The 14,351-nt window shown below is 35.2% G+C and overlaps 1 protein-coding gene across 1 annotated transcript in view; it reads left to right on the forward strand.

Annotated features, from left to right (window-relative positions):
- Positions 1 to 14,351, forward strand: part of CNTN5 (contactin 5) — a 704,421-nt gene that overhangs the window by 205,340 nt on the left and 484,730 nt on the right. The window lies entirely within an intron of this gene.

Here is a 14,351-nt window from a genome sequence, read left to right on the forward strand (position 1 = left end):
TAGAGTGCTGTATGAAAAAATTTAATATATACATTTAGATAGATACATAGATAGATACATAGATATAGATACATAGATATATAGATACAGAGATACATAGATACATAGATATAGATACATAGATAGATACATAGATATATAGACACATAGATATATAGATACATAGATAGATACATGGATACATAGATAGATATATAGATACATAGATAGATAAGTAGGCAGATAGGTAGATGAAGGAGTCCTGGTGTGGCACAGCAGGATAATTCACTGAACCATAAGGTCAGTTTGAACCACAAGGTCGGCTGTTCAAACTCACCTCAGAAATCCTACCCATGTTTGCTGTGAGTGAGTAAGAACTGACTTGACAGCACTTAGTGATAACAACAACAAATAGATGAAAGAAGGGAAGGAAGGAAGGGAGGGAGGGAGGGAGGAAGGAAGGAAGGAAGGAAGGAAGGAAGGAAGGAAGGAAGGAAGGAAGGAAGGAAGGAAGCTATCAGCTTAGATGGGATAGAGGATCAGAAAGATTTTACTGAGAAAGTAATCTATAAATCATAATTTAATTTTTTACAAAATGTGAAATGACCACATGAATTCTGCTTTACAAGCAGCAAGTGATTTTGCTCCTGGGAAGCCACATACAATAATGAGGGGGCTTTAGCATTTATACAGTCCCAGGTTTGAAGCATTTATATGTTGATTAATAGCTCAATGATGTTGAACAAGTTACTTAACATCTCTAATCTCCTTTGAAAAGACAGGTGATAAGTACATCTCCTTTTCTGTGTTTTGTAAGATTTAAATAACAATTTTTGCATTCACTTAACACAGTGATAGGCCTATATTAGGTGTTCCATCAGTGTTTAGTCCTTCTCTTCTTATATGTAGAATCTTTAATGCACATAAAGCCCTGAGTTGGGATTGTGATAATGGAAATTTCCCTTCTGGAAAAATGTATCTTTTGAACTTTATTATGCATAAAGCCTTTGAAATAAAAGTTCATAAAATAAGACATGGAGTGAATTGCTTACAGAACAAAACAGGGGCTGATGTGTTTAGTATCTCAAATGTGAGATGCTAACAGCAGGAATGCTGGCGTTCTCCATAACAAGACTGCAGTGACAAAACAAACTTTGCAGATTAAAGTATAAAAATAAACTTTGAACAATAGTTTGGAAAAACTCATTTGTCACATTTTCTACCTGAGTTATGTAACCAAGCTGATCAACATAGCTGGCAGAACTAATTCCTCAAGGGTATTCTAAGTCTCTTTGGATTCTTTGTGATTTTTGTATGGATTGGTATACAGTTATGGGTGAGAAATTTTACTAGAGGGAATAATCACTCTGAAGAATTTTAAATTATTTAAGAAATAAAAAGTAATTTGGGTGAAATTTCAGGTAATTTTAGAGAACAGAATTTCACTGAAGTGAATCCCAATAAAGGGCTCACAGTGAGTCAGGTGAATTGTGTCCCATAAAATGATAGGGTGCAGACCTGATATCTGTAAAGGTGACCTTGGTTGGAAATAGGATCTTGGAAGATGTTAAAAGTTGAATTAATATGAAATTATACTGATGTTCTAATTCAACCTAAGTGGAGGGAAAAGACACAGAGAAACAGATTAAGACAGCTTTGGGAAGCTACAGTTTCAAGTCAAGGAAAACTTGGAGGCTACCAGACATTTAAGAGACAAGAACGAATCCTCCTCTAAAGTTTTCAGAGTGTAGTTCTGAATCCAGCCTTCTGGACTTCGGAACAGAGAGTAAATTTCTGTCATATCTAGCCACCTATTTTGTGGTAGTTTATTGTAGCAATCTAAGAAACTAATACAAGATTTTTATTTTCCAGAAATATATGGTACAAAAATAAAAAGGGGTTACTTATTAGTGAAAATAAGAATGTTGTTAGTGCAGCCAAGTCAGTTCAGAATCATAGTGACGCTGTATAGGGTTTCCGTGGAGCAACTGGTGGGTTTGAACTACTTTTCTTGTAGTTAGCAGTACAGTACTTATCCTACAGTGCCATCCCAGCATCCTGAAAACAAAAACAGGGTCCATAATATGAAGAATAAGACTGGCAGATAGCAGAGGACAAATAGTTTAGGAACTCAACAATCAGAGTTTGGGGATATTTCCTTTTTTTGTTTCCAGTAATGTATAACATTAATGATAACAGAATTTTTCTTCTTTCCAAGTGGCTTAATTTTACCTTTCATTTTGAATACATCTTCTCTACCTTCCAGCTGACGTATGTGTGTGTGTTTAAAGAAATATTTTCTCACAACTTAGATCTGCTCTGCTTCATCCTTCTCTCATTGTGCTTTATCACATCCTTTCAACTTCTTGTAGAAAGCACTCTGTATGGATAGAACAATTTATGATTAATGAGTCTAATATGGTGAGGAAAGTCCACTGAGCCATTTTATTTTTCCTTTTTAATGAAGCAAAGATTCTAGAAAATATTTGGGTGGATTATATAGAAATTACACTTTGTAATTAAATCATAATTGAAAAAGAACAAACTATAATCTGGATGGAAGACTCACATTGTTATTTAGAGATCTTCAAAGTATTTTAATATTGTCCATCAAGTCATTTGAAACCATTGTATTTTTATTTTTTATTTAATTGGAGTCAATCTAGTCATTTACTCATCATTAGTAGGCCAAATCATTTTAACTTTCAAAAAAGGATCTTCAGCTATCAAAATGAAGACCTTAGTTCACTCAATACCTGACATGTTGTTCTGAAACATATACACATACGTTTTTGGTGGTATCTTATAAAAGCTAAAATTATGTAGATATCAAAAATTTCTAATTTTTATATTTTAAAAAAGGGAATTAGAAAAGTTTGCCCTATTATTACACCTACAGAGAAACAGACACGTACATGCTTACTTTATAAATTCAAAGTCATAAAAAAAGAAAAAAACATAAGAGTTTCCAATTAAGAGTTTATAAAGGTATATATATAAATTTTTTTGGTTATGTAGACATATTTACAGAGGAATTTTTTACAATTTTATTTATTTACAGAAATTGATGAAGATAGTAATATTAATCTTTCTGAAATCAAATAATATTGTTTTAACATTCTTCTCATTTTAAGTGATTATTCTACTCTTTGTTATGATATTTTCAAAATTTGCTGTTTTTCTTGATGTTTTAATGTTTCAGACAGTTAAATGTTACTTGAGGAAAAAATGTATTTGCTTTTTTTACATCGAACTTTTGCAAGATCTCCTCCTAAATTGCAGATATGTAAAATGAGCAACCCCTGAATCATAGTGGCAAGAAAATAAGTCTTGAAATAATCAGGGGAAATCAATTACAATGTGAAGCAGCCCCTGATCAATTTCTTCTTGATGCTTAGACAGGAGAATCTATTGGCGCCTCTGATTTCCAGAATATATATGATAGTGATGAAAAACAGTTTCTCCTAATAATAAACCTCTCTAGTTTTTCTCTATCTCCCTATATAAATAATATTCATAATGATACATTTATTTGAATATAACATAAGTTATTTATTTCTTCTTTCGGGAGAGCCTATAAGTTCTTTTATAATATAGCAATGACTTACCTCAAAAAACTATAATTCAGGGTAATATATACTTGTTGCTGTCTATATAGTTGGCTTATGAAAGTATTACTTATCAATGACTTATTGAGGAATTGAAAAGAAAAAGCCATTGAGAGTTTTCTATATGATTTAAATTTCAAAAACTATATATAAGTATTATATTTCTTTGAATACAATAAAGAAAGGATATATTGCTGTTAGGTGTTTATTTCCTAAGATGCTGCCAGATTCCTAAACTTATAAGAACAGTAGCCCTCTGATTTGCACACGACATACTGAGATTTGGAAAGCTTGTTAATGGCTCAGTGTAAGGTTTATAGACAGAAGCAGATCTGAGGTTGGGAATCACCACCTTTCACAAAGAATCACAGATTAGAAATTAAATTGTATGTCTCAAAAATATGAATTAACTTGGCTAGGCCATGATTCTCAGGATTATTTAATTATTCCCCATTATGTGATATAATGTAATTATACTATGTGTTGTAAATCCTAACCTTTAAAATGTTGAAGAGGTAATATTACAGGCAGTTATGCTAATGAGGCAGGATATAATCTACAGGATTAGGTTGTTAGGTTGTTTCTTGAGTCTATCTCTCTCTCTTTTTTTTAATGTTTTATTGTGAATTATGTGATAGTTTACATGGGAGAACATTAGTTTTACATTCATCCTATCGTATATCATTTCATTGCTATGGTTACAATCCACTCCATGCAGAATCGATCTCTTTTGAAATATAAAAGAGATTAAATAGGTGAGCAGAGATCATTGGGTCACTGTGCTGAGAATCTCCTATATCCAGGAGAAGATTGATGAGAAAACACATGTAAATTTCCAAGGAATGCAGGCCCATAGGTGTTGGAAGGTGACAAGGACAGAATTTACAAAGAGGGGAAAACTAGACAAGAATTTGGACTTTTGGTCTCAGAATCCATGAGAAAATAAATGTGTTTGTTTAAGTTTTGGTATTTCTGTTTTAACATTACTACATAACTAAGACAATAGCTAAATGAATAACTACAATGACATGCCTTACATGTAGTATGTATCTAGGCAAAATGTCATTATTTAATCATTTCCTTTCTTTCCAAATCTCATTTTTATTATTATTATGTTTTATTTTTATTATTTTTGTACTTTCATTTATTTTTTACCAATGAGCTTACATAGCAAAATAAATATATGCTTATATTCATATTGAAAAGATTGTAAGAAATGTAATTATACATTGAACCCTCATTGAAATTAGAGTCCTGGTATGGCTCTGAGGATTAATGTGCCAGACTACAAAGCTGTTTGAACTGCAAGGTTGGTGTTTCAAGCTCACCACCTGCTCCTTGGAAACCCTGTACAGGGTCACTATGGGTCGGAACCAACTCAACAGCTCACAACAACAAAAGGAGAATTAGGGAATTATGATATTCCAAATGGTGCTGGTGTTGGTGTGCCATGGAGTCCGTTTGAACTTGGCGTTGCTGCTAGGTGCCACTGAGTCTGTTCCGACCAATAGCAACCCAATGTCTCAAAGAATGCCTGGTCCTATGCCAATTTAACCATCATTGCTAAGTTTAAGTCTGTTGCTGCTTTCACTTTGCCATTCCATCTCATTGGGGGATTTAATCTTATTCACTGACTCTTCACTTTACCTAGTATAAAGTCCTTTTCCAGGGACTTCCATATTATCCCTTTTGATAATATGTCTAAAGTATGAGAGATGAAATCTAGCTATTCTGGCTTCCAACGAGCACTCTGGCTGTACTTCTTCCAAAACAGCGGTTTATTCTTTTGGCAGTCCATGGTACTTCTAATATTCTTTTCAAACTCCATAACTCAAATGAATCAATTCTTCAACAGTCTTCCTTATTTATTGTCCAACTTTCATTTGCATATGTGGTTATTGAAAATACCATGGCTTGGGTCAGGTGCACCTTATTATTCAGACAGACATCTTTGCCCTTGAAAACTTTAAAGAGGTCATGTGCAGCATATTTGCCTAAAGAAATTAAAGTAGTTTAATTTCTTGACTGCTGGTTCCATGAGTGTTGATGGTTGATCCAAACAAAATGAAGTCTTTGAAAACTTCAGTCTGGTCTCCATTTATCTTGATGTTACTTATTCATCCTGTGGTGAGAATTTTTGTTTTCTTTACATTGAGGTAAAACCCACACTGAAGTGTATGATCTCTGATCTTCATCAGTAAGTATTTTAAGTCCTCTTTGCTTTCAGTAAACAAGGTTATTTCATTTGCATATCACAGGTTGTTAATTAGTCTTCCTCCAATCATGATGTCATGTTCTTCTTAATATAATCCAGTTTCTCAGATTATTTGCTCAGCATATGGATTGAAAAAGTATGGTAAAAGAATACAACCTTGGCACACACCTTTCCTGATTTTTAAACTGTCCAGTGTTTCATTATTATGTTCTAATAACTGCCTCTTAGTTTATATGCAAGTTCTTCATGAGAACAATTAAGTGTTCCAGAATAATCTTTCTCTGCAATGTTGTCCACAGCTTGCCATGAACCACACAATTGAAAGTCTTTGTATAGCTAATAAAGGTCAGGTAAACATCTTTCCGGTTTTCTCTGCTCTCAGCTAAGATCCATCTGATGTCGTCAGTGATGTCCTTCATACTACACCCTTGTCTGAACCTGGCTTGAACCTCTGGTAGTTCTTTTCCATGTACTGTTGCAGCCATTTTTTAATTACCTTGAGCAAAATTTTACTTGCATGCAATATTAATGTTATAGTCCAGTGATTTCCACATTACATTGAATCACCTCTCTTTGGAATGGATACAAATATGAATCTCTTCCAATCAGTAGGCCAGGCTGTCCTCCAAATTTCTTGGCATGGATGAATAAGTGACTGCACTACTGCATCAGTTTATCAAAATATTTCAGCTTGTATTCCATCAATTCCCAGAGCCTTGCTCTTTTTCAATGCCTTCAGTGTACCTTTCACTTCTTCCTTCAGTATCATTGACTCTTGATCATATACTACCTCTTAAAATGGAAATGGTTGAACATCCACCATTTTTTTTAATGCTTTCTGTATTACTAAATATTTTCCCCATAGGATCCTTCAATATTTCAAGTTGAGGCATGGATTATTTCTTCAGTTCTTTCCTTTTGAGAAATACTGAGCATGTTCTTCCATTTTGGCTTTCCAACTCCAGGTCTATGCACATTTCATTATAATGTTTGACGTTGTCTTCTTGAGCTGCCCTTAGAAATTTTCTATTCAGCTCTTATACCTACTCATTTCCTCCATTTGCTTAAGCATTTATATGCTGGAGAACAAGTTTCAGAGTCTCTGCTGACATCCATTTTGGTCTTTTCCTTCTTTCATGTCTTCTTAATGACCTTTTCCTTTCTTCCTATATGATGTTCTTGAGGTCGTTCCAAAATTCTTTCTGGTTTTGGACATTAGTGTCTAATTCATCAAATGGATTTTTGAGATGATCTCTAAATTCAGGTGGGATATGTTCAAAGTCATATTTTGCCTCTCATGGACTTGTTTTAATTTTCTTCATCTTCAATTTGAATTTGCATATGAGCAATTGAAGGTCTATTCCACAGTCTGGCCTTGTTTTGACTGATGATATGGCTTTTCCATAGTCGCTTCCCAAAGATGTATGTAGTTAATTTGATTTCTGTGTATTTCATCTGGTGAGGTCCATGTGTATAGTTGTCTTTTATGTTATTGTAAAGAGGTTTTTGCAATGAAGAAGTCATTAGTCTTGTGATACTCTATCATGAGTTCTCCAACATCATTTCTGTCGTCAAGGACATATCTTCCAATGACAGATCCTTCTTTATTTCCAACCTTTGCATGCCAATCACCAGTAATTATCAGTACATCACATGTTTGATCAATTTCAGGCTGGAGAAATTGGTAGAATTTTTCAGTTTCATCGTTACTGGATTTAATGGCTGGTATGTAAATTTAAATAATAGTTGTATTAACTGGTCTCCCTTGAATATGTATGGGTGTTATCCTATCACAGACAGCATTGCACTTCATGACAGATCTTGAAATGTTCTTTTTCATGATGAATGTGATGCCATTCCTGTTTAATTTGGCATTCCAGGCGTAGTAAATCATGTGATTGTCAGATTCAAAATGGTCAATACCAGTCCATTTCACCTCAATAATGCCTAGGATGTCAATGTTTTTACATTTAATTTCACTTTTGACACCTTCTGATTTTTCTGCATTCATACTGCGTACATTCCATGTTTTGATTATTAATGGATGTTTACAGCTGTTTTTGCTCATTTTGAGCATTCCTCACCAGCAAATGAAGGTCTAGAAAGCTTTATTCCATTCACATCATCATGTTTAACTTTTCTTTGTGGAGGCAGCTACTCCGCAGTCCTATTTTGAGTGCCTTCCAACCTTAGGGGCTCATATTCTGGCACTATATCTGGTACTCTTCATCAAATGTAGGGTTTCTGGAGTTGTAAATTGTTACTGGAGCAGAAAGACTCCCATGGAGTGGCTGGCAGTTTTAAACTGCTGCCCTTGTGGTTAGCAGCCCAACTCATAACTCATTCCATTACCAGAGCTCCTTGATATCACATATAATTCTAATTAAGTGAATCTCAAGGCATTCCATTAAGTTATTTACATGCATTTTAATGTGTGAAGTATAGAATGCAAAAACTATGCCTTAGATCATGGGGTCTTTATTTTCATGCTAATCCCAGATACATCTTGTTTATACTCATTGTGTTCAGTTATATAATATATAATCACTCATAGCAATGAGTATATATACTAACTTCAAGTGTTATCTTTAAAGAAAATTGTTTAAATATCATTTAATTTACCTATACCAGATTTAATTTACCAGATACCTCTTGATAGTTGAAATTATTTTTCTAAATGACCACTCATTCAAATTTATTAAGGTACTGTTGAAACATTTGAATAGAAGATATACAAAATATGGTATCATTAGATGTTATTTATTATCTGGCTGAATGCTACCAGTAGTTAGTGTACCGTTAATCAAAAGGTTAGAAGTTTGATTCTATCCAGAGGGGAAAAGGCCTGGTGATGTACTTCTGAGAAATCAGTTTCTGAAAACATTATAGAATACAGTCTGCACTGACACATAAATCAATGTCTTAATTATAACCAGTATGTTGTTGTTGTTGTTGTTGTTGTTGTTATGTGCCACGGAGTCGGTTCCGACTCATAGCGACCCTGTACAGGGTTTCCGAGGCTGTAAATCATTACGGGAGCAGAAAGCCTCATCTTTCTCCCGCGGAACAGTAGTAGTTTCGAACTGCTGACCTTGTGGCTCGCAGTCCGATTCATAACCACTACACTACCAGAGCTCCTTATAACCAGTATAGTAGAGACTATAGAAAGATTTTGTTGTTTTTAAATGAGTTGGTTCCAACTCAATGAAACCCTGTATAAGGTCCTGGTATAGTGCTGTGGGATAATAAACTGGATCATAAAGGTTGGTTTGAACCACAAGGTCAGTGATTCAAACTCATCAGCCGCTCCTTGAAAACTCTACCCAGGGTCACTATGAGTTGGAACCAACTTGATGGAACTTAACAACAACAGTAGGGTTTCCAAGGAGCAGCTGGTGGGTTTGAACTGCCAATCTTGCAATAAGTAGTCCAGTACTAATCCTATATTACCACACCAGGATAACAGTGTAGAAAGATAGAAACTCCCATTTAATTCTCATGCCTAGATAATATAGAATATATGTTTTTCAAAAGGGGTTCAGGAGTTTAATGCAGATTTGGGAAGACAAGCAACAGATACTGAGAACAGTTGTTGAGAATAATATATAAATACCTATACACTGGACCACAAGGTCAGTTTAAAGTCCAGGGTTGGAGGTTCAAGATCACTAGCCACTCCTAGGAAACCCTATGCAGGATTGCTATGAGTTGGAACAGACTTGACAGCTCTTAACAAAAGCAACAATAACAATTATTTGGACATAAGAAAAATATCACTACCTCAAAATGCTGGCAATAGAAATGCCATATAATCCAAGAATCCCAGTAGTAGTCATATATCCTAGAGATATAAGAGTCATGATACTAATGGATATATGCACTTCCATAGTCATTGCAGTATTATTCCCAATAGCAAAACATGAAAGCAATCTAAATGTCTATCAATATATGTATGAATGAATGAATAAACATAATATGGTACATGCACACAATGAAATACTACACATTAAAGAATAACAATGAATCTGTGGAACATCTCACAATATGGATGAACCTGGAGGACGTTATGCTGAGTGAAATAAATCAATCACAAAGGGATAAATATTGTATGAGACCACCACTATTATAAAAATCTAGAAAAGGTTTACACAGAGAAACAAATATCCTTTGATGGTTACCAGAGATGTGAGGGAATTGGAGGAAAAATAACTAACTAGATAGTAGACATGTGCTAACTTTGGTGAAAGGAACAACAATATAACATAACCAAGGCAAAAGAAGACATATTTATATTTGTATATGCTGCAAATACACTATGTGTATAATTGAGTACACTGTGGCACTGTCTTGAAGACCTCTTAGCCTTAACTACACACCTCTTGAGACTGAAATATAGGGATTGAGGGTTAGGGACCACAGCCTAGCCTCAGGGGACGTCTAGGTCAATTGATGTAGCATAGTCCATAAAGATAATATTCTACATTCTATTTTAGTGAATAGCACCTGGGATTTAAAAAGCTGGCAAGTGGCCATCTAATTGTCTCTTACCAACTGGAGCAGAATAAAAAAAACCCGAAGATTCTTGGATGCAATTAGTCCATGTAACCCACAGCTTCCATTAGCCTGAGACCAGAAGAACTAGATGGTGCCCATTTAACAACACTTATCTATCTGACTGTTCATTGTCTTATTTATCTAACACTGCTATAACAGAAACACCACAAGTGGATGTCTTTAACAACCAGAAATTTATTCTCTCACAGTTTAGGAGGTTAGAAGTCCAAATTCAGAGTGCTATCTCTAGGGAAAGGCTTTCTGGGTAAAAGTCCTTGTCTCCTTTCAGCATCTGTAGGCTCAGTATTCCTTGGAGATCTCCATACATCTTAGCATCAATCTTCTCTTGGATCTAGGAACTTCACAGTGCAGGGACCCTGGGTCCATAGCACATACTCCACTCCCATTTCTTCTATCTTGGTAGGTCCCTCTTTCTCTGCTTAAGTTTCACTCCTTTTATCTCTCAAAAGATAAAAGATGTTGCATGACAGACCCTTGGGAATCTACTGTAAATCATATCAAAGTAGTTGTAGGATTAAGAATGGTGTATAAAATCCTTAGACTCCTGGTGTGGTGCGATAGGATCAACACTGGACTACAAACCACAAGGTCAGCTGTTCAAACCCACCAGGTACTCTGCCAAAACCTTACACAGGGTTGTCATGAGTCAGAACTGACTTGAAAACACTTAACCACAGCAGTGCCAAATCTTTAATCCTCTTGTTGGTTTATCACATCAAGTCGTATCATGATTGGTAGCTCCATCTCAACTGCCAAACCACTGAGAATCCTGGTCCTGTTAAGTTGGCACAAACCTTAACTATCACAGTCATTCTCATAATTGTTATGGGAAGTCAAATTCTTATGCTATATTGACATGAATTCTTGACTCTAATAATGAGTATAGCTCTGTATGTTAGAATGCTGATTGAAACATTTCAAAACTGCTGTAGTGTGGATACTGACTATTCAGAACTAATACCTATGCATTCAGAAAATAAATAACCTGGAGCTGCAAGACTACTGAAGCATAAACCCAAAACACACTGCTGTTGAGTTAGCTTTAATTCATAGTGAGCTGGTAGGACAGAAGAGAACTTTCTTTGTAAGGTTTCTAAGGCTGTAAATCTTTAAGAAAGCTGAATGACACTTCTTGCCCCCACGGGCAGCTGGTGGGTTCAAACCACTGACCTCTGGGTTAGCAATCCAACAATTAATTACTTCGCCACCATGTCTCCTACCAAAACATACATGTTAAATATAATTTGCTCTACTGTTAGGGCAAGACACCCAAGATTTCAATATGTTTATAAACCAACCTTATGAAATTGTTTTCAAGTGTGTTAATCCACTACACTGTATTTCTAAGAATGTCAAATAATGGGATAAAAATCAGAGCGAGGCAGATTAATTGTTTATTTAAATTCACCCAGAGAAATTATTCAAATGTACAGCCTCACCTATAAAGATACTACATCACTGGACTTGGAGTTATATCAACTCTCAAAAGACCTGTCTAAAATGTTAAAGGTCTTTTCAGATATTTGCCTAAAGCAAAATGGCCTTTGGTTTCTTGACTGCTGCTTCCATGATCATTGATGGTGCGTCTAAGTAAAAATGAAGTCTTTGACAACTTCAATCTTTTTTCTACTTATCATGATGTTTTTATTGGTCCAGTTGTGAATATTTTCATTTTCTTTACATTAAGATGCAATCCACGCTAAAGGCTGTTAGTAGTCTTTGATCTTCATCAGTAAGGACTTCAAGTTTTCTTTGTTTCTAGCAAGAAAGTGTGTGTTATCTGCATATCATAGCTTATGAATGAGTCTTAATCAAATCTTGATGCCACATTCCTGTTCCTGTAATTCAGCTTCTCAGATTATTTGCTCAGTTTATAGACTGAATAAGTATGGTGAAAGGATGCAACTCTGGAACACACTTTTCTTGATTTTAAACTATTTAATACTCTTGTGTCTGTTGTAAAAACTGCATCTTTGACTATATATAGGTTCCTCATGAGAATAATCAAGTGTTCTGGAAATCCCATTGTTTGCAATGTTACCCATAATTTGTTATGACCCACAAAATCTAATGCTTTTGTATAGTCAGTAAAGCACAGGTAAATATATTTCTGGTATTTTCTGCTTTCAGACAAATTCCATTTGACTTCAGCAATCATATCCCTCATTCTGTGTCATCTTCTGAATCTGACTTGAATTTCTGTTAGCTCATTGTCTATGTACTGATGCAACAATTTCTGAATTATTTTCAGCAAAACTTTACTTGCATGTAGTATTCGTGATATTGTTGGATGTTTTCCACATTCTTTTGGGTCCCCTTTCTTTTTTATGGGCACAAATATGGATCTTTCCCAGGTAACTGTCTTACAAATGTCTTGGCATAGACAAGTGAACACCTCTAGAGCTGTATCATTTTGTTAAAACATTTCAATTTCAATTTATTTCATCAATTTCTGCAGTCTTATTTTTGACAAAGCCTTGAGTGCAGCTTGGACTTTAATCTTTTCTTTAGTGATCCTTTGCTTTCTTCCTGTCTGATGTTCTTGATGTCATCCCACAAGAAGTCGTCTCTCTTCCTTCATTTGTGTTCAATGTGTCATATCTTTTCTGGTGATGGTCTCTAAATTCAGGTGGCACATACTCATGGTCATATTTTGGCTCTTGTGGACTTGTTTTAATTTTCTTCAGCTTTACCCTGAACTTTCATATGAGCAACTGATGGTTTGTTCCACAATCAGTCGTGGCCTTGTTTTAGCTGATGATATTGAGCCTTTCCATTGTCTCCTCCCACAGATGTAGTATTTGATTCCTATGTATCCCATCTGGTGATGTTGTTGGTGTCGTTGAGTCAGTTCCGACCCATAGTGACCCTGTATAGGATTTCTGAGGAGCAGCTGGTGAGCTTGAACCGCCAACCTTGCTTTCAAATGGCTTTGCATTATGGCGCATTAACACACAGCATATCCACAAATATAACCACCATTTTTGTTGTTGGAAAAGGGAATTTGAAATGAATAAGTCATTGGTCTTGCAAAATTCTATCATATAATTTCTAGCATTGGTTTTAGCATCAAAGGTCATATTTTCCAATTACCAATCCTTCCTTTTTGTTTCCAACTTTTGCATTCCAATCATCAGTAATCATCAATTCATCTTGATTGCATGTTTGATCAATTTCAGACTGAATAAATTGGTTAGAATTCTTCAGTTTTTCATCATTGATTTTAGTGGTTGGTATGTAAATTTGAATAACAGTAGAATTAACTGGTCTCTCTTGTAGTTGTATGGATATTATCCTACCACAAATAGCACTGTACTTCAAGATAGATCTCAAACTGCTCTTTTTGATGATGAATGCAGTGTCATTCCTCTTCAATTTGTCATTCTCAGAATAATAAACCATAAGATTGTCAGATTCAAAATGGTCAATATTTGTCAATTTCAACTCACTAATGGCTAAGTTATTGATCTTTATGCATTCCATTTTATTTTTGATGAATTTCTGTTTTCTTGTATTCATAATTGGAGTCCTGGTATGGTGCTGTGGGTTAATGCACCAGACTGCAAAGCCGTTTGAACTGCAAGGTCGGCAGTTCAAGCTCACCAGCTGCTCCTCAAAAACCCTATACAGGGTCAGAACTGACTCAAGGGCACTTGAGTACATAATTTGTACATTTCAGAGTTGATCATTAATGGATATTTGCAGCTAGTTTTTCTCATGTAAACTCATGCAGGGTCACTATAAGTCAGAATTGCCTCCATGGCACACCACCATGATCACCGTCACCATCACCACCACCACCATAATTTGAGGAAGCAGCTCTTCCTCAATTATATTTTTAGTGTGTTTTAACCTAAGTAATTCATCAGACAATGGTCTTCTGCTATTCATATTTCAGTGGGTGTGGTGCTGTGGGTTAATGTAATAGGACCACAGGTTGGTTTGAACTGCAAGTCGACAGTTCAAATTCACCA

The sequence above is a fragment of the Chrysochloris asiatica genome, unplaced genomic scaffold (genome assembly GCF_000296735.1).
Source record: "Chrysochloris asiatica unplaced genomic scaffold, ChrAsi1.0 scaffold00008, whole genome shotgun sequence".
NCBI classification, from domain to species: Eukaryota; Metazoa; Chordata; class Mammalia; order Afrosoricida; family Chrysochloridae; genus Chrysochloris; species Chrysochloris asiatica.